The sequence below is a fragment of the Leptonychotes weddellii genome, chromosome 3 (genome assembly GCF_054177405.1).
Source record: "Leptonychotes weddellii isolate Sample4059 chromosome 3, ASM5417740v2, whole genome shotgun sequence".
NCBI classification, from domain to species: Eukaryota; Metazoa; Chordata; class Mammalia; order Carnivora; family Phocidae; genus Leptonychotes; species Leptonychotes weddellii.
Window position 1 is genome coordinate 113029079 of NC_138371.1, and position 25792 is coordinate 113054870.

Below are 25792 nucleotides of genomic sequence, written 5' to 3' on the forward strand. Positions count from 1 at the left end.
AATAAATGTTCGCAAGTAGGTGAATTCCCCAATACGGAATCCATGAAGAACGAGGATCAGCCGTACTTAAAAGTCCGTGTACTTTAGTTTTCTCATCCGTGTATTAGAGATCACACAGATTATTCTAGAAGATCGCTGGGAAGGTTACATGAGATGGAGAGGTTTTCATGGCACCTGGCACACTGAGGCCCTACTGTGCCTGGGCTCCTTCTTCCCCTCTTCCATCTCTTCCCCTGCGTCCTCTCCAGCCTTGTCTTAAGGCCCAGCCTGCTCCCACTGCCCCAGTCCTTCTGTCCACCGGCCAAAGCCTCCAGCCTCCAGGGGTCTCCTCACCGGTGTCCTGCTAATCCAGGTCTGCCTCATCGTTTCGGACTGGGTGAAGACTCAGCTTTGCCAAGAAGGTTTTCAGATGATCTTAGGCCACTGCCATTTGTACTACGCTTGTAAGGTAGTAATGCTCTGCTTGAATCTGGGTTTTGGGTCTTGTCTCCTTCTCCCTCACATGCTTGTGTGGGCAGGGAAGATGCCTTCAGTCTTGCCCTGTTCCTCACGGCCTAGGCACCAAAGCTGGGGCTTTGAGGGTACTCCGTCATTAACGTGTTTGAGTAAGTAAATGCATGGAAGGAAGGAAAGGGAAGAAAGGAGGAAGCCTGGGGTTTTCATACTGTGTATGTCTGCCTGCTCCATGGAGTCCGGGCTGAGAGGTCCTTGTGACTGCCTGAGGCACTCGATCTGCAGCCGTGCGGCGTGGGTTAAGGGCCGTACACCGTGGCTCTTCACAGGGCCATCTGCTCCTCAGGGAGCAGATTCATCTCCACAGGGAAACTGGCAAGGACGAGGAGCTGCCACACAGAGGGTTCAGTGATGCCGTTCCCCTCACCACCTCCAAACGCCTGATGATGGAAGGTATTTTGGATCGAATCTTACGGAGGCTCTCCTCCCAGATCCAGGTCGCCATCTGGCTAGTTTCCCTTCTCTCTCCTTCATGTTCCTGTGTAAACAGCTTGTTTGACATGACCCTAATGGTCTTTGATGGCTTTCTGGCTACCAGACCTGGAATCAGTCATTTCCTCAAGAAGCCCTGGCGTCTTGTAGAGAGAAAGGGTAATTTCAGGACCGCAAGAGGGATGATGGGCATTTTGTGTCTAGTCCTCTCAACAAGGCTAAAGGAAAAAAATATATATACATATATAACAAAACACCTCATGATTTCATACTGATAACTCTAATTAAAATGTGAGACTATAAAGCTTTTACTTTGCTGATTCTCAAGGACACAAGGAATGAAAAACTTAGTATAAACCATAATTACTTAACACACCACAGTCTCAGAATAAAACCGCTAAAACCAGGGGTGCGTGCCTGGGTGGTGCAGTTGGTTAAGGGTCCAAACTCTTGGTTTCAGCTCAGGTTGTGATCTCAGGGTCATGAGATTGAGCCCCAAGGTGGGCTCTGTGTTCAGTGGGGAGTCTGCTTAAGTTTCTCTCTCTCCCTCTTCCTTTGCTCCTCCCCCCTGCACTCTCTCTCTCTCTCTCTCTCTCAAATAAATAAGTAAATAAATGAATCTTTAAAAAAATACTAAAACCAATGTGACTGCTGAAAAAAACTTTTGCATATACCGTCTCGTTCTGAACCCTCGCTGGGTCTTAACTCTACAGGTTACTATATTATTTATGGCTCACCATCCGTCTTCTGTCTCTCGTTATTTTGGCTATCTGAAGCTCGTTCTCTAGTGGATTTCCCAGGAAGGGCTCATGGAAATAGCATTCCCTGACTTCTTGCATATTGATAACAGTATGTCTGTGTCTTTTATACTTGAAAGTCAGTTTTGCTTGATACAAAACCAATGACTTACACTTTCTTTCCTTAAGGATCTTAAATATGCCATTCCATTTTCTTTTGGCATAAGTATTCTCTTTGAAAAGTTTGATGATAATCTAACTTTCTTTTCTTATGAGTTATGTGTTCTTTTTTCTAGATGCCAAACGTTTTCCTTCCTTCCTTCCTTCCTCCCTCCCTCCATCCCTTCCCCTCCCTCCCTCTCTCCTGCCTTCCTCTTTTTCTGTCTCTCTCTCTCTCTCTCTCATTCTTTCCTCCTTTCCCTCCAGTAATTGTACTAGACTACCTTTTGGTCATTCTACATTGATATTCTCAGGTACAGTGTTGTGCTCTTTCCATAGGTGGTTTCAACTCTTTTTATTTTAGGAAAGTTTTCCTGAATTATAGTTTTCACTATTCATTCTGTTCTGCGGCTTATGCTTTTTTCCTCAGAGACTTGGATTATCTTCATTTTAAATCTTCAGTATGTGTGGGACGCCTGGGTGGCTCAGTCGGTTAAGCGTCTGCCTTCGGCTCCGGTCATGATCCCAGGGTCCTGGGATCGAGTGCCGCATGAGGCTCTTTCCTCCGTGGGGAGCCTACTTCTCCCTCTGCCTCGGCCACTCCCCCTGCTTGTGTTCTCTCTCTTTCTCTGTCAAATAAATAAATAAAATCTTAAAAAAAAAAAAAAGCTTCAGTAATTGTTACTTGCTCTCAAATCCTATCTCTTTTTTCATTTTTTTGTTGATTTTTTTTCAACTTTCCTCTTTTTATCTCTTATGTCTCTTAAGGCATTATTTCGTGTCTCTGTTCATTCTTGTGTTTCTTCTGGTTTGGTCTTTACTTCTGAAATAAATTTTTTTAAAAAATGATACTTTCCTGAGTTCTGCAACCTCATTTCTGAGTTTTTCTAATTTTGATTTATGTTTTCTTTCATGTGTTACATACTTTTTAAAAACATCTCTTGTCGTTTTGAAGTAGGAAATTATAGTTTTGATCTGCTTTGTGGGCATGTCTTTCTACCGTGCTCTACTTGGAGGGGTGTTATTCTGCTCTTTATTTCTTTTTTCCTTATGGTAAGTTTGTATAGGATTTGACGTTGAGAATTTTCTGGTTGTCAGCTTTTATGTGGACTCGGTTTTCCGGAAACCTTAGAATGAGATAGAGTTCAAAAATGTTTCTCTAACTCAAAGAGTGCCCACTTCTGTCATTTTTGCAGAGTTTACAAAATTTGGTGACTTGCTTTCTGAGATTTCCTGGATCAGTTTCCTCCCTGCTTTGACCTGGGCCTTTTCTTTAGAAGTGTGAAATGATTTATGAATTCGCCTATCACTTCTGCACAGGGGCCATGCTGATCTCTGTATTGTTCCTGTTTTAGTTTATGTGCTGCCAAAGCAAGCCCGACCGTAGCCTTTTAACAGGTTTTGCTGCTCTAATAATTATTTCCACAGAAACTAATATTAAAAAAAAATGCAAATCTGATTATGTCACTTCCATCCGCACCCTGATTCCTCAGTGGCTTCCCACTGCACTTGGAATAAAATCCAAACTCCTGCCGTAGCCCCACAGCTCTGCACGAAGTGGCCCTTGCCTTCCGCTCAGGTCTCATTTTCTACCTCTCTGCCCTAGTGTCTTAGCTCTAGTCAGACTCGTCTGTGTTCTAGAACAACCAAGCTTGTTCTGCCCCAGGGCCTTTTCACCTGCCATTCTCGTTTCTTGGAGCTCTCTACCCCTGGGGCTCCAGCTCTCCTGTGCCTGGCTCTTTCCCATCCTTCAAATATCAGCTCAAAAGTAACCTTGACCAAGGTGATTCTTGGCCACCCTGTTTAAGGTGGCCCTGCACCTCCTAGTCACAGTCACTGTCTGTCACATCTTTCTTTAATTTCCATCTTAGCCTTTTGTCACAGTCAGGAATTCTCTGAGCTTTTTCTTTACCTGTTTACTGTATGCTCAAGAGGCCAAGGATCTCTCCTGTCTTCTTTGCTACTACATGTCCACTGCCTCACACGGTCCTGACACACAGTCGGGCCTCAATAAATATTTATTGAAAGAGTAAATAAGTTCGATTCGGCTGTCATCTATATTCTTTGAAAAATCTTCACTGACTCGCTGCCCCGCCTACACATTTGCACAGCCAGTCCCTTCCCAGCCCATGGCGGCGCCTTGCTTACGGCCTGTATCCGTTTACTCTGGTACTCATCCATCCGTTCATGGCTGTGTCTGCTTCATTCTCTCGACCGTGGGCTCCTTGCGGACAGAGAGTTAATGCTCTTCGTCTTGTGTTCCCAGCACATTGTGGGCAGGCAACGAATCTTTCTTGAATGAGTGAATAGATGTTTTCTCTGGAGAGCAGAGATGAGAGGACAGTTGGGAAGATACCCAGGGAGTAAATTGGGAGATTAGGAGAGAAAAATACTCTCAAAACTTACTGTTCTGCTCTGTGGCATTAAATGTGCTTTCTTCTGTAGTCCCTTATTTGATCCTCCCAAAACCCTTCAAACTGGAGCAGGTATGATTATTCCCACTTAGAAATGAAGACACAAGTCTTGTGAGTTTAAATCTGAACTTACAAAGTCGGGAGGGAGTGGATTGAAGACAAAAAGCCATTTGATTCGAAGCCCAGTGCTTTTTGCATTAAATCGGGGCGAGTGTGTCCCTAGGACAACACGACGAGACAAGTGTTCTTTCATGGATGATAGATGATTGAAGGTAAATCCACAGAGGAGAGTTGGCATTGCATTAAGCCAATGCAGTGTCATTGGAACAAGGGTATAATCTTGAAAGGGCTGTGATGGATAGGACCCATCTGGGCGTACAAAGCCTGGTGTGGATTTTTAAAAAATAAGAGTCTATCGTTTTCTTTAGAACAGGAGCCGAGAAATGAATAAAGGTGGGCATGTGATGGGTCAAGATGAGGTGGGAGGCAGGAAAGGGTTGGTAAACAGGGCCATGCTGGGTCAAGTGAGGGCACCTGTGGTGTGGAACCTGTGGGGTTATGGATGGCAGCCAGCTGTGTGGGATCTGAAGGGGTAACGGGCAGTTGGTGGCAGGGGGTGGCCAGGAGTGCCTCTGCCAAGGTAGAGAATGAAGCGAATGCCTCAAGTCAATGCCAAATCTTGTCAAAGTCCTTTTGGTGTCCTGACCACGGGAACCCTCTGAAGTGAGCCTTCAGTGCATGGCTTGTGTGCGTTTCCTATGAACTCCTTTATTTTCTTTCTTGCTTCAAACTTTCTCTTTGCACAAGCTGCAAATTGGATTCTGGGAGAAAAATGGCATGAAGTTGCCACCTTCATTCTTCACTTGTTCATTCTTTCAGTAGGGGCTCCTCCTGTCTTCTCTGTGGGTCTTCATGGATGGTGGATGCAGGCCACTGAGAATCAGAGACTGACTCTCCCTGGAGCCGCTGAGGGTGTCCTGGACAGAAGCAGGCTGCCCTCTCCCATCCTCAAGCAGCAATCTCCCTGCCCCACACCCTCAGCCTCTACGTGGGTTACGTAGAGGCATTTGCTGAGCCCTGGTTGCTCTCCTGGATGGAAAAGGCATTTGGAAGTTGGTATGAGACCCTCTAGCCCCATCCGTCCCTGCCCAGCATCTCTGTTGCTCCCTTGTCCCACCTGTCCGCTTGGTCTCTCCATCTCTGGCCACAGATGCTTGGACTCTGCCTCTCTATCAGGTTGGTCAGATCAAGGCAGGGATGTGCTCTGGTGAAAGGAGCCTGCTCTGGGAGATCACCTCACCCCAAATACTTGCCCCATTGCTTGCTAAAATTTCACTCACTTCCTCCAGCAACCCTCAAAGGTACCCTGTTTCAGAGTCCCAGAGTCAGTCCTAACCCCTCCTCCCCTTTCCCTCCCTCTGCCTCACTCACGCTCGTGGGAATCACACCACTAGTACCCACTACCACACCTGGAAGCAGTGGTTCTCAAACCTTTCATTTATTTAATTTATAAAATCTAAATACCAAATTTTGGGTGGAAGCAGACACTATCTCATGCTAGTCTCTACTGTATGGACTAGAGGTAGAGAGATAGTAGCAAAATAGGAAAAGCATGTCGGGGGAAATTATAAATTAAGGTGATTTTGTCCATGAACATGGTTCCCCTCCTCCAAATGAGGACCCAGGGATTAGGAGGTTCCGGCGGCAGAGCCCCTCTCTGCTGTGAGGATGAGGCAGCATTTGAAGGAGGGAGTGACAGGAAGGGAATCAGGTGCACTGCACACCTGCTACGGTCAATGCTGGGGGCTTTCCACATCATTGCAGGTGGGCCCAGAGGGCTGGAGAGGGTTAAAAATAGCCAAGTGGTCGCCAGGAAGCTCCATGACAGCATTTTACCCTGGAGGAAAGCTGTAAAGAGGTTGGGGATGATAATAATAGCCAACACTTATAATAATGTCCACACCATGCCCAGCACTGTTGTTTTTTTTTTAAACCACTTTACTGAGACACGATTGATGTACAAAAAGCTGTACGTAATTAACATATACAACTTGATGAGTTTGGAGATAGGTATACACTCATGCGGGGAGTCTGGGTGGCTTAGTCGGTTAGGGGTCTGCGTTCGGCTCAGGTCATGATCCCAGGGTCCTGGGATCGAGCCCCGCATCGGGCTCCCCCTGCTCAGTGAGAAGCCTGCTTCTCCCTCTCCTTCTGCTCCTCCCCCCTGCTTGTACTCTCTCTCTGTCAAATAAATAAAATCTTTTTTAAAAAGTATACAAACAATTACTACAACCAATGCCATAAACATATCCATCGCCTCCAAAAGTGTCCTCCTGCCTTATTCATTCATTCATTCCTTCCTGCACTGTTTTAAGTGCTTTACATATATTAATTTATGGAATCCTTACAACATCCTTATGAGGTAAGTGTGCTTGTATTATCACCATTTTACAGATGGGAAAACTGAGGCACAGAGAGTTAGAGAGTTAATTGCCCAAAGTTAGTTAGTAGAGGTGGGCTTTGCAGAGTCTGTATTTTTAACTACTGCCTTACTCAGTCTTGCTGAGAACCCGCCCTGCAGCATTCACTGCTCCCCACCAACATTTAGCCTCACCAAGTGTGTGTGTGTGTGTGTGTGTGTGTGAGAGAGAGAGAGAGAGAGGAGGGGAGAGAGGGTAAGAGAGAGGGGGAAAGAGAGGGAGAGAGAGAGGGAGAGAGAGAGAGAAAAGGTGAGGGAGAGAGAGAGAGAAAAGGTGAGAGAGAGAGAGGGAAAGAGAGAGAGGGGGAAAGGGGGAGAGAGAGAGGAAGAGAGAGAGAGAAAAGGTGAGAGAAAGAGAGAGGGAAAGAGAGAGAGGGGGAAAGAGAGGGAGAGAGAGAGGGAGAGAGAGAGAGAAAAGGTGAGAGAAAGAGAGAGGGAAAGAGAGAGAGGGGGGAAGAGGGGGAGAGAGAGAGGGAGAGAGAGAGAGAAAAGGTGAGAGAGAGAGAGGGAAAGAGGGGGAGAGAGAGGGAGAGAGAGAGAAAAGGTGAGAGAGAGAGAGAGGGAAAGAGAGAGAGGGTGAGAGAGAGAGAGAGAGAGAGAGAGAGAGAGTAAGGTGGGGGAGGGAAAGGGGGAGAGAGAACATGTCAGCCCAGAACAGCCCAGAACAGAGCCCAGGGGTCAGCGCTAAGCTTCAGCAGCACTGAGCCTCTTTTCCTCAGTCCTGTATCCTTCCTACCCACACAGCACTCAGGAAATGTTTGTTGACTCAATGAAGGAATAAACTTAGATTTATCTGAGTACAGGGCTCCTGTAGCTCTTTTGTTAGCAGTTATTTTGTGGCCTTCATTATGACCCAGTTTTCTTTTTTTCATTTGGATGAAAAATGATTTTGGCATTTAAACAGCATGACTTCATTGTTGATTTTTAAAATCTACCCCCACCATCAAATTCCCCTTTTGGTATTTTGCCTCTCCTGATGTATTTAGAAACATCAGTCTTTGTAGTCTTTTTCTTCTTCCTTTTGAATCTATGATGCATTTTAACAGGGGATATTCTACGTATGCAAAATAGTATTTTCATTTGAGTTTATTTCCTTCACTCCATGATAGAGGTTAAGAATATAGCCTTTCAAGGGGCGCCTGGGTGGCTCAGTTGTTAAGCGTCTGCCTTAGGCTCAGGTCATGATCCCAGGGTGCTGGGATCGAGCCCCACATCGGGCTCCCTGCTCGGCGGGAAGCCTGCTTCTCCCTCTCCCACTCCCCCTACCTGTGTTCCCTCTCTCACTGTGTGTCTCTCTGTCAAATAAATAAATAAAATCTTTAAAAAAAAAAAAAAGAATATAGCCTTTCAATAATAAAGAACTTTCTTACTATCTTTTCAATTGACGGAACAGGCAAAGAAAACACCATAATTGTGTGAAATGGTCTGATTTAGAAACCAATTATAAGGAACATAATTACCTACTAATAAAATATGCATGTAAGTCCTTCGTTTGCTGCTTCTAATGCACTGTAGATAAATGTGTAGCTAGCAGAAACTTGCATAAAGTAAATTGAAAGCCAACCGTTTCTAGATTATGTCTGAAAGTCTTGTGACAGCCAATGTCTCAGGATCAAAAATAATATCTATTTTTTTCTCCTGCAAGTATCTCAGCATCTCCCCGTGCGAGCGTGTGTGTACATGTGAGTACGTGTGTGTGAGTGTGTGAGTGAGTGCCTGTGTTGGAGTGACGGGGTGGCTCGGGAGGGATATTTCTCATCGGACATTAAGGTCCACAGCTCCCCCTTTCTGTCTAATGATGATTATCAAATATCTCTGGGCTTCAAAGCCGGAACTCTAAGGTTCTTTTTTATCATAAGGATGCAAATGAGTAAAAAGCTCCCCTGGTTCCCTTAGGAAGCACATCATTAAAAAACATCCCTTTGCCCACCTCAATTTCCATAAGCTGTGCCAGTGGAACAAGGGAGCTGAACACCCCGCGAGAAAAGAGAAAATGGTAGGCGATGCTTCCTCGGAGCCCTCTCTCCCTCCTCTGCAGGGGTGTTTGTGAGTCGCCTGCCAGGCTGGGGCAGGGGGGCCGAGGAGGGGTCAAGCGCACAGCCAGCCATTCTGCCTGAGGCATTCAGAGCCTCGCTCAAGCCCAGATGTAACATCAGAGTAAAGTCCTGTCCTCAGGCTGTCCCACTTGTGTCATTGACATTATGCTTTGTGCTTCCTTCGTCCTACTGCTCTGCTTCCATCTTCTCACTTACTGCTTTCTCTTATCGATTCTAAAGACATGTTTTGGAGGGAGAGGGTGTATTTTAGCATCTTTGAAATCAGGATGCATCTCACAACCAGTAGTTGTCATTGGCTGCATGGGGACAGAGTGGCCGTGTGTCTTGCAATCCACGCTGCCTTAGGGCCGATGCGCTCTCAGTCATGGCAAGTCTGCAGGCTTGGCGAAATGGTCTCCCTTCCCGGCCTTGTCATCTGCCAGCATTTCACACCAACTGCGTCCTGAAGGACGTGCTGGCAACAACTTGGGGCCCCAAACGTGTGCTGTGCTTTCTGGCCAGGCCATCTCTGCTCCCGGTGTGTCTTCGGCCTTCGATGCTTTGTCCGGCTCTGCCCGTGGAAATCAGTCCAGCTCACAGACTCGGGTGTGATGCAGAGACTTCCCCGATGATTCCCACCCAGAAATTATCCCTTTCTTCCCTAAAATCTCCATAGAGAGCTGTTTGTGCTTCCTATGGTCTTTAGAGCCTTTCTGAAAACTGCTAGCCAGATTATTTTTCTTTCTTAATAAATTCTTATTCTTATTTTGCTTGGTATATGTAAGCAAAAGATACATTTAAATCCTCAAACATTTGCTTTCCTAGGGGCAATTTGGTAAGGGATGTTTGGCGGAACTCTAATTCAGATGCAGTATCTGCTATTAATTTTTCTATGTAAGGATCAAAGAAAGGACATGAAAATATGAGTAAGAATCCTTTACTCTATAAAAAAGAATGCTTTACTCTAAATGTTTTATTATTTATTCTAAAAATTTCATATTTTTTTTCAAATTTAAAAACTCCAAGGCAAATAGAAACATAGAAATATTTCTGAATTTTTCATCTCCCCTCTCCCTTCCCTAGGCCTTTCACCTTTACAATCCTTGGTAGGTAATGAGCCCAAATTATAGCAGGAGGGGAAAGGTGCTTGTCTTAAAAGCCAGGGTGGAAACATAGATTTAACTCTGCTTGGCTAGGAGGAGCTCTTTCAGAGAGTTCTGAAATGAGGGATGTGGTAAACAATTTTTCCTGTCCCAGCTTAGGGAGGACTGGGACACTGTGGTCACTCAAAGTGGGAAGAAGGGCATGGCCCTGAGGGTGCTCAGCATCCCCAGCTCACACCTACAGAGCTTCTACTGTGTGCCAGGCAGAGGATGAACACCAACGGGTTACGGAAGATGGGTGCCTGGCGCTAGAATTTCCATAATGCGTGCTCAAACGAGCCAGGCATTTTCCATTCTCCGGGTTAAAGCAGTGAGAAGCAACAAAGGTTTGAGTCTGAAGGAGTGCAAGGAAAGGACTGCAGTAAAAGTAGTAAGATAAGATAGAAGAGTTTCAGAGAGTAAATGATAAGTTCAGTTAGGTCCCCAAAGAAGTCTGCACTGACATACCATTAGTTGAGGAAACCGTCTAAGCTATTATCAGTTTCAGCAGTGTTGAATCATTGCATTGATCTGTCTTTTCATGGTTCGTTTTGTGTCTTTTAAGTGAGAATGGGATCCACGGCATAACTGAAAATCTTAAGATTGTTTTTCAGAGCGCAGCATGGAAACAGTAGCATACAGACTCTGTTGGCAAAAGGCCTTGTGGTCTTCCACCAAAGGGTTGATTGGCAATGTAGTTTCTTAATTCAACTCCAAAGCAATTAAACATTTATTGAGCATCTGCTGTGGACTAAGAGTTATGCTAGGCACGGGAGATGCAAAGATGCAAAGTGAGAAACTGTCCTCACCCTTGGGTTTCATTCATTCATTTATTCAACAAAACCCTATTCTAGGCACTGGTGATAAAACAGTGAAGAAAAAAGAAAAGGTTCCTGCCCTCGTGGAGGTCACATTACAGCAGGGGCAGGAAAATAATATAAGAGCAGCCTGAGAAAGAAAGAGAAAGCAGGTAATCACAGAGAGGACATGTGTCTATTTAAGATGAGTGGTCAGAAAGACCTCTCTGAAGAGATGGCATTTGGGAAGAATTCTGAATAAATCAGGGAGTGAGTGTGTGTTAGCTTGCGGGAAGAAGATGCTGGACAGAGAAGAGCAGGTGCAGAGGCCCTGAGGTGGGAGCTTGTCTTGTGTGTCTGCACAACGCCAGAAGGCAGGGGCCGGGCTTGGTGAGCAAGGGGGGAGCTGCAGAAGGTGAAGAAGGCCAAAGAACCAGGTTAGACTGTGCAAGGCTTGGAGGACACTTTGGGCCTTAAATTTTATGCCATTTTATTTTGATTTTTGCAGTTTGATTTTTTTTTTCTTTTTTTAGCATATGGGATTGTAAAAAAGGAAAACTATTAACTGAAACATAACAAACACACAGAAACATACACAAATCCCAAGTGTACAGACTGAATATATCTGTGTAACCGGCACTCAAGGTTAAGAAACAGAATTTGAGCAGCACCCCATCCTCGTGCCGTCTCCCAGCCACCCCTCCCTCCCCACAGAGAACCACCTTCTGGTTTCCAGAATCATGGACTGATTTTGAACTTCATATAAGTGAAGTCACACAGTATATACTCTTTTATGTCTGGTTTTATTCCTTCAACATTGTGGTTGTGGGATTCTTCCATGTTGGGTGTGGTAATTGTTTGCTCATTCTCATTGTCATATCATATTCCACTGTATGAATGTTCCACCGTTTCTTTATCCATTTGGGTGGTTTCCAGCTTTCGACTATTTCAAATACAGCTGTTATGAGCATTCACTTATGTGTCTTTTGGTGTCTATGTATGTGTTTCTGTTGGAATAAGTCTAGGGATGGAATTGCCGGCTCATGGGATAAATGTATGTTTAACTTCAGTCGATAGTGTCAATTTTCCAAAGTGTCTGCATCATGTTTTACTCCCACCAGCATTTGATGAGAGTTCCAGTTGCTTCATATTCTTGCCAATGCTTGGGATATCTTGTCTTTTTGCTTGTCTTAGCCATTCTGTTGTGTATATGGTGGTATGCCATTGTAATTTTAATTTGCATTCTCCTGATAACCCCTGAACTTAAGCACATTTTCATTTTCATATATTTGTGGGCCATTAGGATATCTTATTTTGAGAGGTAACTATTCAAATCTTTTGCCCATTTTTTTTTCTGTTAATTGTCTTTTTTAAAAGTTTATCATTCTTTATATATTCTGGACACAAGTCCTTGGTTGGATATTTATAAGCAAATGTCTTCTTTCACTCTGTGGTTTGCCTTTTTATCCTCTTAATGGTATCTTTTAGGGGGGAAAAGTTCTTCATTTTAATGTAGCTCTTTTATCATTTGTGTTTTGTTTAAGAAATCTTTTCCTGTTCAAAGCAAATAAAGATCTTCTGTTATGTTTTTGTTTTGCAGCTTTATTATTTTATCTTTCACATTTAGGTCTACAGTCCATCTGGACTTCATTTCCTTGTATGATGTGAGGTAGGGATTGAGCTTCAATTTTACACATATGGATAGCCATTTGACCCAGCACCATTTATTGGAAAGGTTATCCATTCTTCACTAAATTTAGTTTTGAGTGCAGTCAGAAGCTGTTTGAGCCTGTTCCAGAAGGGATTAGCATGATCATATCTGTTTTGAGAGCATCAGTCTGGCTGTGCTGTGAAGAATAGACAGTGAGAGGCAGGAGTGAAAGCAGGGAGCTGGGAATAGAGGCTGTTGTAACAGGCCAGATGAGAGATGGTGGATGCATGGAGTAGGAGGCTAGCAGTGAAGATGAAGAGATATATTTTGAAGATCTTGCTTCACAGGGCCAGCTCATGAACTGGATGCAGGGCATGAGTAAAAAGACAGAAGTTAAAAATGTGGCTCTAAATTTTTTGGCCTGAATAATTAATCAGATGGTGGAGAACCACTGGAGGGTATCTGGGCTCTCCAATAGCCATGAAAATAATTCTTGCTGTCAGACCTGTATTCAAATTTGTTTTAAAGTTTTATTTGTAAAGGTGTAGAAGAAAAGTGGGTTTATTAATTCAACACTAATTTGTCCTTTTCTCCTTTGTCTTTCATCTGTCATTGAAGCTGGAAAATGAAAATACCTCCCAGCCTCCCTTGCAGCTAGCAATGGCCACATAACATAGTCCTTGTCAACAACCACTATCAGAAGTTTCCTGGAGCCCAGAGGAGTGCCTGGCACATGGTAAGGTGCTATAATATTTGTTGAGTGAAAGAATGAAAAGTATGAATGATATGATTAAAGATACAAGATGTAGAGGAGAGATTTCTGGAATAACATCAATGAAAAAGACAAAAGAAAGTGATTGAGAGGAAAGGATGAGCAGCTGGTTTTGGCAAAATAGGAGGACAAGTTTTCTCTGAGACCAGGTCACAGTTGTCCTGATGATCACCTAGTCGAAGGAACTGTTTTATTACTGACTTTGACTCTGGCGACTTAATGTTGATTACCCTTTCTGAATTTACTTTTATCCTCTCTTCTAGTTCTCTTATTTCTCTGGTCACTATTTTTTTGGAATAGCTTTATTGAGCTATAATTCACATCCCATACAATCCACCCATTTGATGGGCACAATACAATGACTTTTAGCCTATTCACAGATATGTACAAACTTTACTTAAAAAAGAAACCTGTACCTCTTGGCTATCACCTTTCTACCCCCACCCCCAGCCCTAAGTAACCACTCATCAAGTGCTTTTGTTTTTCCTTACCAACCTGGATCTTCTTTTCTGTCTTCTTTGCCTAATTGCTCTGGCCAGAATCACCCATATAATGTTGAATAGAAATGGTGAGAGACAAAGATGAATGTCTTTGTCTTACTCTTGATCTTAGGTGGAAATTACCCAGTCTTTTACCATTAAGCACAATGTTATCTGTAGGGTTTTTGTAGATGCTTTTTAATTGGGTTGAGGAAGTTCCTAATTCTTCCTATTCCTAATTTTTTGATTATTTTTATCATGTAAGCATGTTGGATTTTGTCAAATGCATTTATTAAGATGATCATATAGCATTTGTTTTTTATTCTATTTATTTGGTCTAGTATATTAATTGATTTTTAGATAGTAAATCAATCTTCATTCCTGGTACAAACCCCACTTGGTTAAGAGTGTATAACTAAATTTATATGTTGCTAGATTTGGTTTGTTGATATTTCATTGAGGATTTTGTGTCCATATTCATAAGAGATAATAGTTTATATAGTTTTCTTTGGTTTTGGTATATGGGTAATACTGGCTACACATGTGAATTTGGAAGTGTTCTCTCCCCTTCTATTTTCTGGAAGAGTTGTAAAGAATGGGTATAAAATCTTTAAATGCTTGGTAGAATTCAATGGTGATGCCATCTAAGCCTGTTGTGGGTAGTTCATTGATTACTAATTCAACCTCTTCACTTATTATAAGGTCTATTCAGAATTTCTATTTTTTTTTAGTCAATTTCAGTAGTTTGTGTCTTTCTAGGAATTTGTCCATCCCATCTAAGTTATCTAACTTATGGGCACACAACTGTTCATAATATACTTTCACATTCTTTTTTATTTCTGTAAGGTTAGCAGTGGAATCCCTTCTTATACTTCTGACTCTAGCAATATTTTCTTGGTTGATCTGGCTAAATATTTGTTGATCTTTCCAAAGAACCAGGTTTTGGTTCCATTGATTTTGTTTATTATTTTTCTATTCTCTAGTTTATTAATTTCTGCTCTGATCTTTATTATTTCTTTCCTTTTGCTTGCTTTCGGTTTAGTTCCTTTTTCCAGGTTTTAAGGTAGAAGTTTAGGTTATGGATTTGAGATTTTTCTTCTTTCTTAATACAGTTATACATCTACAGTATGAAATATAATACCTTAGAGAAGCTAATTGGGAAGGGAGCTGCCTGAGAATCTGATCCTATTAATAGACTGTAATTTGTGCTGCCCAAATCTGGAGTCCTTTCCTGGATGGCTCTTGGTTAGCAGTCAATGGAATGAGCTTTCATATTTATAAGGAAAGATCTGGAGAGAGATATAGGCAGGGAAAGGACTCCTCATGATAAAGTGGGAGAATCAAGTGTTTCTGCCAGACACAGAGGGGAAGCCAGGCAGAGGGACTCTGGGGAGTAACAGAGGCAAGGTGGCAACCAGGGTGGGGCAGAGGATGCAGACAAAGTCCAGTTCATACAGGCGACAGGACCAGGTGGAGTGATGGGAGATAATTCAGCAGGTGTTGAAATTTAGAGCCAATGAAGAGTAGTAGGAGAGGGGACCAAGGCCATTTTTATTTAAATATTACAAAATAAATGTGACTTACCAACATTGGTGACATCATGGACACCTAGGCAGTCTGGCTTTGTCCATGTGTCTTTCTCCCCAGATGAGAAGTGAGTCCCTTGGCTCATCTGAGGACATCACATCTCACACAGTATGGGGCTTGGTTGTTGACTTAATCAATGAGTGAGACATGAATAAGGATGGGAGAGACTGGGGAGAGAATCAAGAGGCTGAGAGTGCTGGAGCAGGCCAGACAGGGTTGAGTGATCAAGAAAGAGGATTAGCTAAGACCCAACAAGAAGAAATTCAGCCAGACTTGGATTTCCAGCAGCTATGTTCCCTGAGAGGAGAAGTGGGCCTGAGCACCTCACGTCCAATGGCTTGGGGTCAGTATCGCCGGGTGTTTTTCCTAAAGCCAGCCGCTTTACCTTTATAAGAAGTGTTGCTTGAGTGACTTTGCTGTGTTTGGATAATACTAAGTAAAGCAATGATTTATGGGCAACTATTGGGAGTAGCCGTAAAACCCAGCCCTGGGCTAGCAAGATAATATTGCTATATTCTCTGGAAGATCTCCTCTTCAGAGTTTATTACCCTTCTCATGGCTGTAGCCAAATAAAGTTATGTTTGCTTAAACCGCACGTGCTTATCTGAGCTGTCTTCCTTTTAAGAAAAAAAGAATGATACAGTGACATAAATCTGCCCAACGAGCGCCCTGGAGATCAGACTGATGGGGCCACGTGCCGGGGGTGGGGGTCGGGGGATGGGCACACTGGGAGAAAAAGTGAAAGTAAACAGTCATGTTTGTACAGCACAAGTCTTGCAAGTGGATTTGGATTCTTTTCACGCACCGTTCCAGGGGGCCCCAGTGGCTGAGACCCTTCTGTGTTTGCTTATTTTGTTTAGCAAAGAGAAATGTCCCCCGTTACCCCCCCTCCCCCCGCCCCCCCCCCCCCAGTCTAGCAGACTTCATGAACTGTTTGCCTGGAGGGGATCACAGTCAGTGAGCCAACCTGGAAGGCAGGAATAAGGCTCTCCCAGCAGGCTATTTGTTTCCAAAGGGTTTTTTTTTTTTTTTTTTTTACAACACCTAGGTAATGTTCCATCTGATGACACCAACCATATTTTTAGGACTTTCTCTGTTTTCATCCTCCTGTCTTCAGTGTCACATAGTAGGCACTCAGTAAATATCGCTTTGCTACGTTGGGTTTGTTCCCAGGTTTTGTCCTTATGAGCAAAGCCGTGGTGAACACAGGTACCTGCCAGTCCCATTGAGGCTCATCACGTCCCTGGCATAAAGTCTGAGGAATGGACTTACTAGTTTAGAGCAGTGCTTCTCAAGGTGCACGTGCACCATCTGGGGGTCTTGATAGAAAGCGGGATCTGATTCTACGGGTCTGGGGTGGGACCTGAGAGGCTGCATATTTAGTAAGCTTCTGGTCATGCTGATGCTGCTGGTCCCGAGACCATACTTGGAGACCCGAGGCCCTAGCCAAGCTGGTGGGGCCGCTCCCCTCCAGGGGTAGGTTTGAGTGGACCAGGCCCTGTGTGTTAGGAGAAAAGAGAAAACTGAGCCTTGGTCTCCAAATTCAGTCCCCAGACTGTCCGGGTGAATTTTTGCTCTCCCCTCCCGAAATATCAGAAAGATTAAAGAACTATCAGTGGTGAGTTTTGGGGATCTGTTTGGAAGCAAATTGATATGCTGAGAGCCCAGAGAAATCAGTAATGAGCTGATAAATAGGCTCCTGGCAACCTGCCCATTCTTCGGAGCCTCCATCCAGGCCCCACGCAGGGGCAGGTGATGGGAGGGGTGAGCTCGGGCTGCCTTCGCTGGGGACAGTCACGCCGCCGCAGTCGGCCTGGGGCTGAGAGCAAACTGCTCCCTCCCTCCTGCCTCCCTTGTGGGGTCTGGAGGGACACTTCCCTCAACTCAGCCGTGAGTCAGCAGGAGCCCTTTTCTCTGAAGAAACTTGTCCCAAGCTCCTGATTTCCCTTCTGTCCAGGTTCACTACTTCTTATGTTTGTGTCCAGGACTGGTCTCTTCAAAGTAGCACTCAGGGGGCCAGCCAGAGAGAGTGGGGGTGGGGGGCGGGGTTGGGGGGTTAGTGTGTAACCCCAAGAACTTCCGTTGCAGATTTACAAGTGGACTTGGAGCTCCGGCTTGTGATGTGCTTGACCTCCAGGGGTAGTCTTGAAAAGCTGCCATGGTGTTATCGGTTCTTATTAATGGTTTCATTTGGAGAGATTTGCCCCTGAGGTGATTTTGTGAGATGCAATCTAAAACCGAAATAAAGAAATGATTCACCGAAAACATCATTTGGCCTGCTAGGGGGAAGAAATCATTCCTTCCATAAAGGCCTTTGTCTGCTAAGAACTAAACAATGGGAAAATCCTGAAAACATATTTCAAATACTGCAGTTATTCTCAGGTGATCTGCTATGTCTTATGTTTCTGCTAGTTTGATTACAGGGGAGAGAAAATTTTGTTTTCAGCAGGCAATTCCAGAGAACTGACCAGTGCCAGACACCCCCTGGGCCCCAAAGGAGTGCAGGAGAGGTCTAGCAAATGTGGGAGCTGCTTTCACTCGGCTACAGGACCCAGCTAAGGGGACAAACCAAAGGCACACAGAATGTGTCAGGACCCAAGACATGAAGGAGCACATGACAAGGCTCGGCAGACGCAGACTAGCCTGATGCGTACAGAAGTCTGATTTCCCAGGGGAAATCTCCCACTCTGCGTTTCTGGGATTCGTGTCCCTTGTGTGGACCACTCGCATGCCTCTGTCGCTTATGATCTTCCAAAAAAGTTATTTGTGAATTTGTCTTAACTCCCTAACTCGTAAGCTTCTTGGAGAATGTTAGATCTGGCTCGACCTGGTAGCTGTTGTGCATCATAGACTCTCGGTCTCTTACGAGCCAATGGCTGGTGGAGGATCAGGTAGAGACAAATCAACAGACAAGGGCTTCCTGGAGGAGATGACTTTCCTCTTAGCTTTTGAAGAAAGTGACGATCTTGGATTTGGTGAAATTATCCCCTTGATTTTCCTTTTCTCTGTTTCGTAGGTTTCTCTATATCCTGTTTTTATTTATTTTATTTTATTTTATTTTAGCCTGCTCTTATTGTCAATATGACTAATCCTCCAGGCCCTGCCATGTGTGTCTATCTGCATCAGTAGCATCTGTATCTATATCTATCCTCTTTTCTTTCATCATCTTCACCCTCATCTTCATTGACATGACACCTCCCTTCCTGCCAAACTTCCATCAGACCTCCCGGTGCAGCAGGGTTAGTCCCGTTCACTAACTCTGCTTGTTGACAAACACGCCTGCGGGTTCCTCCCATTTTCCTTTGTCACTTGAAATCTCAGGAAAGGATTTTACTGGCAAACCGACTCTTTCTGTAGTTCCTTTGCTGAACTGTTGATTCACGGTTGCAGCCGTTTGCTGGACATAGAACCCCAGTCACCTGTGACTTTGACCAATGACAGGAAGTCACAGCTCGGGGGCACAGATGCTGTGGCATCAAAGCCGGCAGACCGTGTCCATCCGCCCTTGTTTGTGAGAACATTTCCGACCCAAATGGAAGTGCTGTCACCTTTGCCTGGGTCTGACTCATGAGCTAATTAGTCACGTTTGTGGCTAATGAAGGGCTATGGGAATGACTTGATTCATCTTCTCTTTCAAGAATCTTTTGGAGCCGACTGTGTACAGAGCATGAGTTCTGCTCCTGTATCAGCAGCTGGACTGAAATATTTATTGAGCATTTACCACAGACAGGGACTAGGAGGGCCAAGAATTACAAGGAAGGGAAGAGGGGCGGGGGCTTTAAGCTTACTTCCCGGGCCTGACAGGCAGGTCTCTGGGAAGCAGGGGACACCCATTAACATCTGATCCCAGGACGGGGCCAGCTCAGCCCTGCTCTCTTCTATGCTCCTGGCTGGTTACGGGCAAGCTAGAGCTCAGTGGGGTCTCTGGGGGAAGAGCCAGAGGCAGGAGCAGAAGTTGAAGCCTTCTAGGGGCGCCTGGGTGGCTCAGATGCTTAAGCGTCTGCCTTCGGCTCAGGTCATGGTCCCAGGGTCCTGGGATCGAGCCCCGCATCGGGCTCCCTGCTCAGTGGGGAGCGTGCTTCTCCCTCTGCTGCTCCCCCTGCTTGTGCTCTCTCTCTGTCTCTCAAATAAATAAAAATAAAATCTTTAAAAAAAGTCGAAGCCTTCTAGACAATCCTGATAATGGAACTGGTGGGGAAACAGAAGAATGTCAGATTATATGTTGTATTTATTTTTTTAAAAATTTTTGTCATTTTTGTGGTTGTATTTAGTGCACATTTTATCGCACAAATAAGAGTGTGACCATTAGGTGAGGGCAGTGGTCAGGGATCAGTCTGGTACTTAGCACTGCCCAGTAGTACTAGAGAGGAACACCGGGCACTAAGCAAAAAGCACTCAGGGTCCCACAGTCCCAACTCAATAGCCAGGTGAGGCTTTCATTAAAGACTATTCCTCCCAGTGAGGGAACAACCTTCTTCCTTCTCTCCCCTCTGCCTCTTGTCTTCCCCGCAAAGCCTTTTTCAAAGCCGGGGCTCCCTGCTGCCGGGTCAGCACCACGGGGTGTGTCCTTGTGCAATGTGTGCACGGTGTTGCCTAACTTCGAGGGCTCGCTCAACAAATGATTTGCTTCTCAACAGTGCCTCTTATATACCTCTTTAAAAAAAAGTTTCTGGAAATATAAATAAAAGGGGAGACTTTTGAAAGATCCCTTGCATTGACTCTCTTCCAGTTAAGAGAGTAGTCGTGTGTGTGTGTGTGTGTGTGTGTGTGTGTACATGCGAGGAGGAGATGAACACTAAGTCGGTCTTTTGGGATGTTTATGACTTGATTATCACCAAAACTAATGGTCAAGTTAAGCGCCACAAAAGTGGCCTCTTTCTTTGCAAACCAAAACTAGAGCAAAGGTTTATCATGTTTCCTCCCCCTCTCCACCTCCCACCCCACCCCCCATCTCTCTCCCTCTCTCTCTCGGCAGTGCCCAACAGCAGAGGATGAGAGGATACTGATGAAGGAGGCATTCCCTGGCAAGAATTAGAACACAACTGAAATGGCTGTACCAGCTTCTCTTCCCATCTGTGAACATCCCTTCAACGACGGGTTTCTAATTCACTGTGCTCTTTAAAAACTGGCACATGACTGCAGGACTTTGCTGTGAGCAGAATCCTGGAGTCTCAAGGGACCCCTGGGTGGCTCAGTCGGTTAAGCGTCTGCCTTCTGTTCAGGTCATGATCTCAGTGTCCTGGGATGGAGCCCCGTGTTCAGCAGGGAGTCTGCTTCTCCCTCTGCCCCTCCCCCCACTCATGCTCTCTCTCACTCTCACACTCTCTCTCTCTCTCAAATAAATAAATAAATCTTAAAAAAATAAAAAAAGAATCCTGGAGCCTCTAACTACTAGGATCTAAAGAGTAAGTAGCAGTGGACTGGAGAGCACAGGGCAGATGGGTTTTCAGATGCCCCTGGAGGCTGGCTGGGACTGGGAAAGTGTCTGCAGCAGGGCTGAGCACCCTGACGCCGGGACTGAGCTGCCTGCTCTCGGGGTTCAGAAAGAACTGACAGGAGAGTGGAAAAGCTAAGCCTATAGTGTCATCCTTCAAATCAGCCCAGATACTAACATTTGTAGGTAGGTGTAGCAGAAAAACAGTAGCAATTCCTTCCTGGACATTCTTCTAATCAATAAAGCAGTTAAATCTAAGTCCTATAAATATGCACTTCCCACCAATAGAGAAAAATACAGCTTGTAAATATTTAGAGTTCACTTTCCAGTGAACCTTCCAGAGACCCTAGATTTGAATTTCAAAGAGCTTTCTGAAGGGTCTAGAGCTGTATCTTTAAGTATAGAAACATTCAGAATAGGATAGAGCCTGAGGATACTTACTTTTCTCATCATCTGGACAAATAATTCCTTTTTTCAGCTTTATTGAGACATAATTAACAAATAGAAATTGTATATATTTAAGGTGTGCAGTGTGATGTTTTGATATTCACATACTTGTGAAGTGTTTACCACAATCAAACTAACACATCCATCACCTCACATAGTTACCTTTTTTTTTCTTTTTTGGTGAGAGCAATTAAGATCTACTCTCTTAGTAAATGTCAAGCACATAATATGGTATTGTTAACTGTGCAAAGAATTTCTAAAACCTCCTGTGGGTCAGGGTCACCGCCAAGGTTGGACAGAGAATGATTAGGAATGAGGACTTAGATTACCTCATAGGAACACCGTGCTCATTAAGCTCCTGTTTTCAGAGTCTAAGGAGGAAGATGTGGGGATGGGGAGGCAGCCTGGATTCAGGAGGAAGGGAGAGAGAAAAACGGTGACTCATGCATTCACCTCCACCTTCATGGTCAGACCTTATTATTGAGCAGCTTGAATGCGCCAGGTGAGGTGTTGGGCTCCATGAGGTTTGAAGGTGCCACTGACTCAGTCCTTCCCACCTGGATCTCAGAGTCCGGCTGGGGAGCAGAGTGAGGACACTAACTCTTGGAACACACGCAATGCTGTCTTATAATGGAAGTGTCCGAAAGTGCTCTGGGAGACGAGAGGAAGGAGAGAGTAACGGTATCTGGGGCCAGCCAGAAGGCTTCACGGAGGAAGAGAAGGAGCAGCAGAGGAAGAGGCACGGTGTGTGTGTGTGTGGGGGAAGCAAGTTCTTGCAGAAGGTGGTCACCCAAGCCTGCTCTCTCCTCCAAGACGGTGAAGTCAGAGGAGGCCAAGAGGAACAGAACTCTCTTGGAACGCACCAGGGGCCCGAAATAAACTCAGGATACTACTGGCATTTGGAGACTGCCATAAACTATAAATAGAGAGTAGAAAAGATATTCAGAATATTTCCTGAATGTGGAGGAAATTCGTAAACGTTCCCAGCACTGAGACATGTTCCGTTAGAGCTGAGGCAGGGTGGGATCCAGTGAATGATGGCTTTCCTTTCACGGGGAAGCTAAGAGAGCCCAGGAGGGCTTGCTCAGAGCTCAAAGCTCAGTGCTCAGTGCCACCTGGCCACACTGTGAGGACAGAAGCCGCTCTGGAATGTCAGTCACTCAGTGGAGTTCCCTGGCTCCACAGCCCAAAAATATTTGACAGTGCTTCATTATGACGTCTACTCTTTGTATAGGAAAAGCCAAAGAAAACAATTTCGGGGACAGGGGGCCTTTCTGCATTTTCCAGAAAAGGAAATCTTAGGGTGAAAGAAGCAGATTAAGTTTCTGACCTTACTTTCTCTCTGGCCTCAGTTTCTTCATCCTTAGCAGGAGGAGGAGGGGCCAGGGGAGCACAGAGTTCCTTCCTGCGGAGACATTTTCTTAGTCGGAACCTTCTGCAGACCAGCAGCTGTTTGCAATTCCTCAGCCAGCCAGTCCGAGGTTGTGCTCTCCCCACCATGTTTCTGCATCTGCCAAGCTGAATTCTTTTTTGGGCAACATCTGTTCTTATTTCCCATGTGATGTTGTCTCAGTTGACCACAGAAATAATTACATACTTATTCTGAAGTAATCAGTTCATTGAAATCCTTTTCCACAAGATAGCAGATTTTGCAGGGAAAAGTGACATCTCAGGAGCAGAGTTCCTCCAGGGGACCACAAATCAGGGAGCTCACCGGTGCCCTTGTCTTTGGGGGTGGTGGGGAGAGGCAGAGATGACTGCCATTTCGAGTCATGCTAGACCTAAAATATCAGCCTCTTTTCCCTCCCTTGGAGCTGAGCTGTGGGAGGGCTGCTCACAGACTGGGAGCCAACTCTTATATAAAGTTCACGGTAATGTAGGCAAGGAGCAGAGGACTTTTATTACAGCCGAGAGGAACACAGTTACATCTATTCTGTTTCCTTTGATATCTAACTAAAAGGCATAAAGTAAGCCAGAAGTAAAAAACAAAAACAAAAAAACCCAGCTCATCTCTTTTTGAGCCCTTGAATGTAGCATGACGAGGGGGTTTGGGTCAAGGGGTGATAATACAATAATAAGAAATTAATAATCATTTTAGGGAAATGAGAGCAGAAAATAACACCGGGAAGGTAGACTAGGTGTCAGATCTTCAATGACCTTGAATGATAGGTTGAGCCTTTGAACTACATTTTATGGCAAGGCATTGGAAGGATCTGAACATTTGGTTTAATTGGATTTCACATCTTTCTTATCTCAGGTTGACCCTGCTGAGGGGAGGGAGCACAGTGTACTGTCTATCCCTGGCATATATTGTTCTGAGTTCTACATACACCCCTTTTCTTCCTCAAATGATAGTCTTGCATAAGTGTTTTCCAGGAAACTGGAAGTTTTCTGGGGTTGGGGGGGTGGACAGCTAAACCTTTTAAAGGCAATAATTATGGAACTTGTCTGTGTGCATTTACTCAGTTAAGTAATATATCAAACACCTGCTATGTGTCAGATGCTATGCTAGGTGCTGGGATACAATGAGTAAATCACAGTCCCAGACCTCAAGAGTCTTAACTGGGGAGGGAGATGCTAAAACATATGTTTATTATAATGTAGTAAGTGAGATAGAAATAAGCACCAGGATCTGTGGGATTATAGAGGTTCAAAGGCAAGGCTTCTTAGAGAAGATGAAATAGGCCTTGTGGGTTAATGGATAGCTAAGAGTTAAGTAAACAGATCAAGGAGGGGTACAGGAGCATTTCAGGTAGAGAGATTAGTTTGGTGTGCACATTTTGGTGTTATTAGAACAGAACGCTACAGAGAAAGGGGAGCAAAAGCCAAACCATTAAAGCTGGGAACTAAGGAACCAGAAAAAGTGGAGGCAGGGAGGGAACAAGCTTGTTTTAATAACCATTCTGGTTCTAGAAATATGCAAAACAGGATCATCTCAAATCCTTCAGCAAATACCCAGAAATTCTGGACAAATTATAGCAAAGATTCTTCTGAATAACTGAGTAGCTTTGAGAAAGAGAGGAAATCCCCAGGTTCCAGACACAGAAGGAACTGAAAACCAGAATGATAAGCTCTTGTTTATTCCTTGGGCTAGTGGAGAGCACAGACCAGGTGGCCAGTCTCCATAGTCCTAGAGCTTGGATTTTAATGTCCACATGACAACAAGACATTTGGCCATAAGCTGATGAAAAAGACAGAACTGCAACCAAACCAAACCCCTCCTCAATCCACATGCTCAAATGGCTGTTTTCCCCCCCTTCCCCCCCCCCCCCAGTGAAAGGGGACTGGGAAAATTTGTGCACTGGCATAGAAAGATAACAGAAAGCTTGTCTGTCTTTGGTTGAAAAAAAGAGACCCCCCCACTTCCCTCTTCTTCCAAATTCATAATTGCAGGGTTAGGCTTTATCTGCATTTTGGGTAGTAAATTTATACTACCCATATGGTCCAGCAGCAGCCAAACCAAACATTTTTTTAAATTAATTAATTAATTAATTATTTATTTAATGTAGTGTTCCATGATTCATTGTTTGCGTATAACACCCAGTGCTCCATGCAATACATGCCCTCTTTAATACCCACCCCCCCCTCCGCCCTCCCCTCTAAAACCCTCAGTTTGTTTCTCAGAGTTCATAGTCTCTCATGGTTCATCTCCCCCTCCGATCCCCCCCCTTCATTAGAGCTCACCATAGCACATACCCTCCCCAATGTCTATCCCCAGCCACACCATCCATCCCAACTCCCACCACTCCAGCAACCCTCAGGTTGTTTCCTGAGATTAAGAATTCCTCATATCAGTGAGATCATATGATAGTCTTTCTCTGATTGACTTACTTCACTTAGCATAATACCCTCTAGTTCCATCCACGTGGTTGCAAATGGCAAGATTTCTGGTTTTTTTTGATGACTGCATAATATTCCATTGTGTGTGTGTGTGTGTGTGTATACCACCTCTTCTTTATCCATTCATCTGTTGATGGACATCTTGGCTCTTTCCATAGTTTGGCTATTGTGGACATTGCTGCTATAAACATTGAGGTGCATGTATCCCTTCGGATCACTACATTTGTATCTTTGGGGTAAATACCCAGTAGTGCAATTACTGGGTTGTATGGTAGCTCCATTTTCAACTTTTTGAGGAACCTCCATACTGTTTTCCAAAGTGGCTGCCCCAGCTTGCATTCCCACCAACAGTGTAGGAGGGTTTCCCTTTCTCTGCATTCTCGCCAACATCTGTCGTTTCCTGACTTGTTAATTTTAGCCATTCTGACTGGTGTGAGGTGGTATCTCACTGAGGTTTTGATTTGGATTTCCCTGATGCCGAGCGATGTTGAACACTTTTTCATGTGTCCGTTGGCCATTTGGATGTCTTCTTTGGAAAAATGTCTGTTCATGTCTTCTGCCCATTTCTTGATTGGATCATTTGTTCTTTGGGTGTTGAGTTTAGTAAGTTCTTTATAGATTTTGTACTAGCCCTTTATCTGATATCTTCTCCCATTCTGTCAGTTGTCTCGGTTTTGTTGACTGTTTATTTTGCTGTGCAAAAGCTTTTTCTCTTGACGAAGTCTCAATAGTTCATTTTTGCCCTTGCTTCCCTTGCTTTTGACGATGTTTCTAAGAAGAAGTTGCTGCAGCTGAGGTCAAAGAGGTGTTCTTCTCTAGGATTTTGATGGATTCCTATCTCACGTTTAGGTCTTTCATCCATTTTGAGTCTAT

General features: G+C 44.5%; 1 pseudogene; it reads right to left on the reverse strand.

Moving 5' to 3' along the window:
* Positions 1 to 3116: 3116 nt before the first annotated feature.
* LOC115938725 (U6 spliceosomal RNA) lies at positions 3117 to 3216 on the reverse strand (annotated as a pseudogene).
* Positions 3217 to 25792: the final 22576 nt, after the last annotated feature.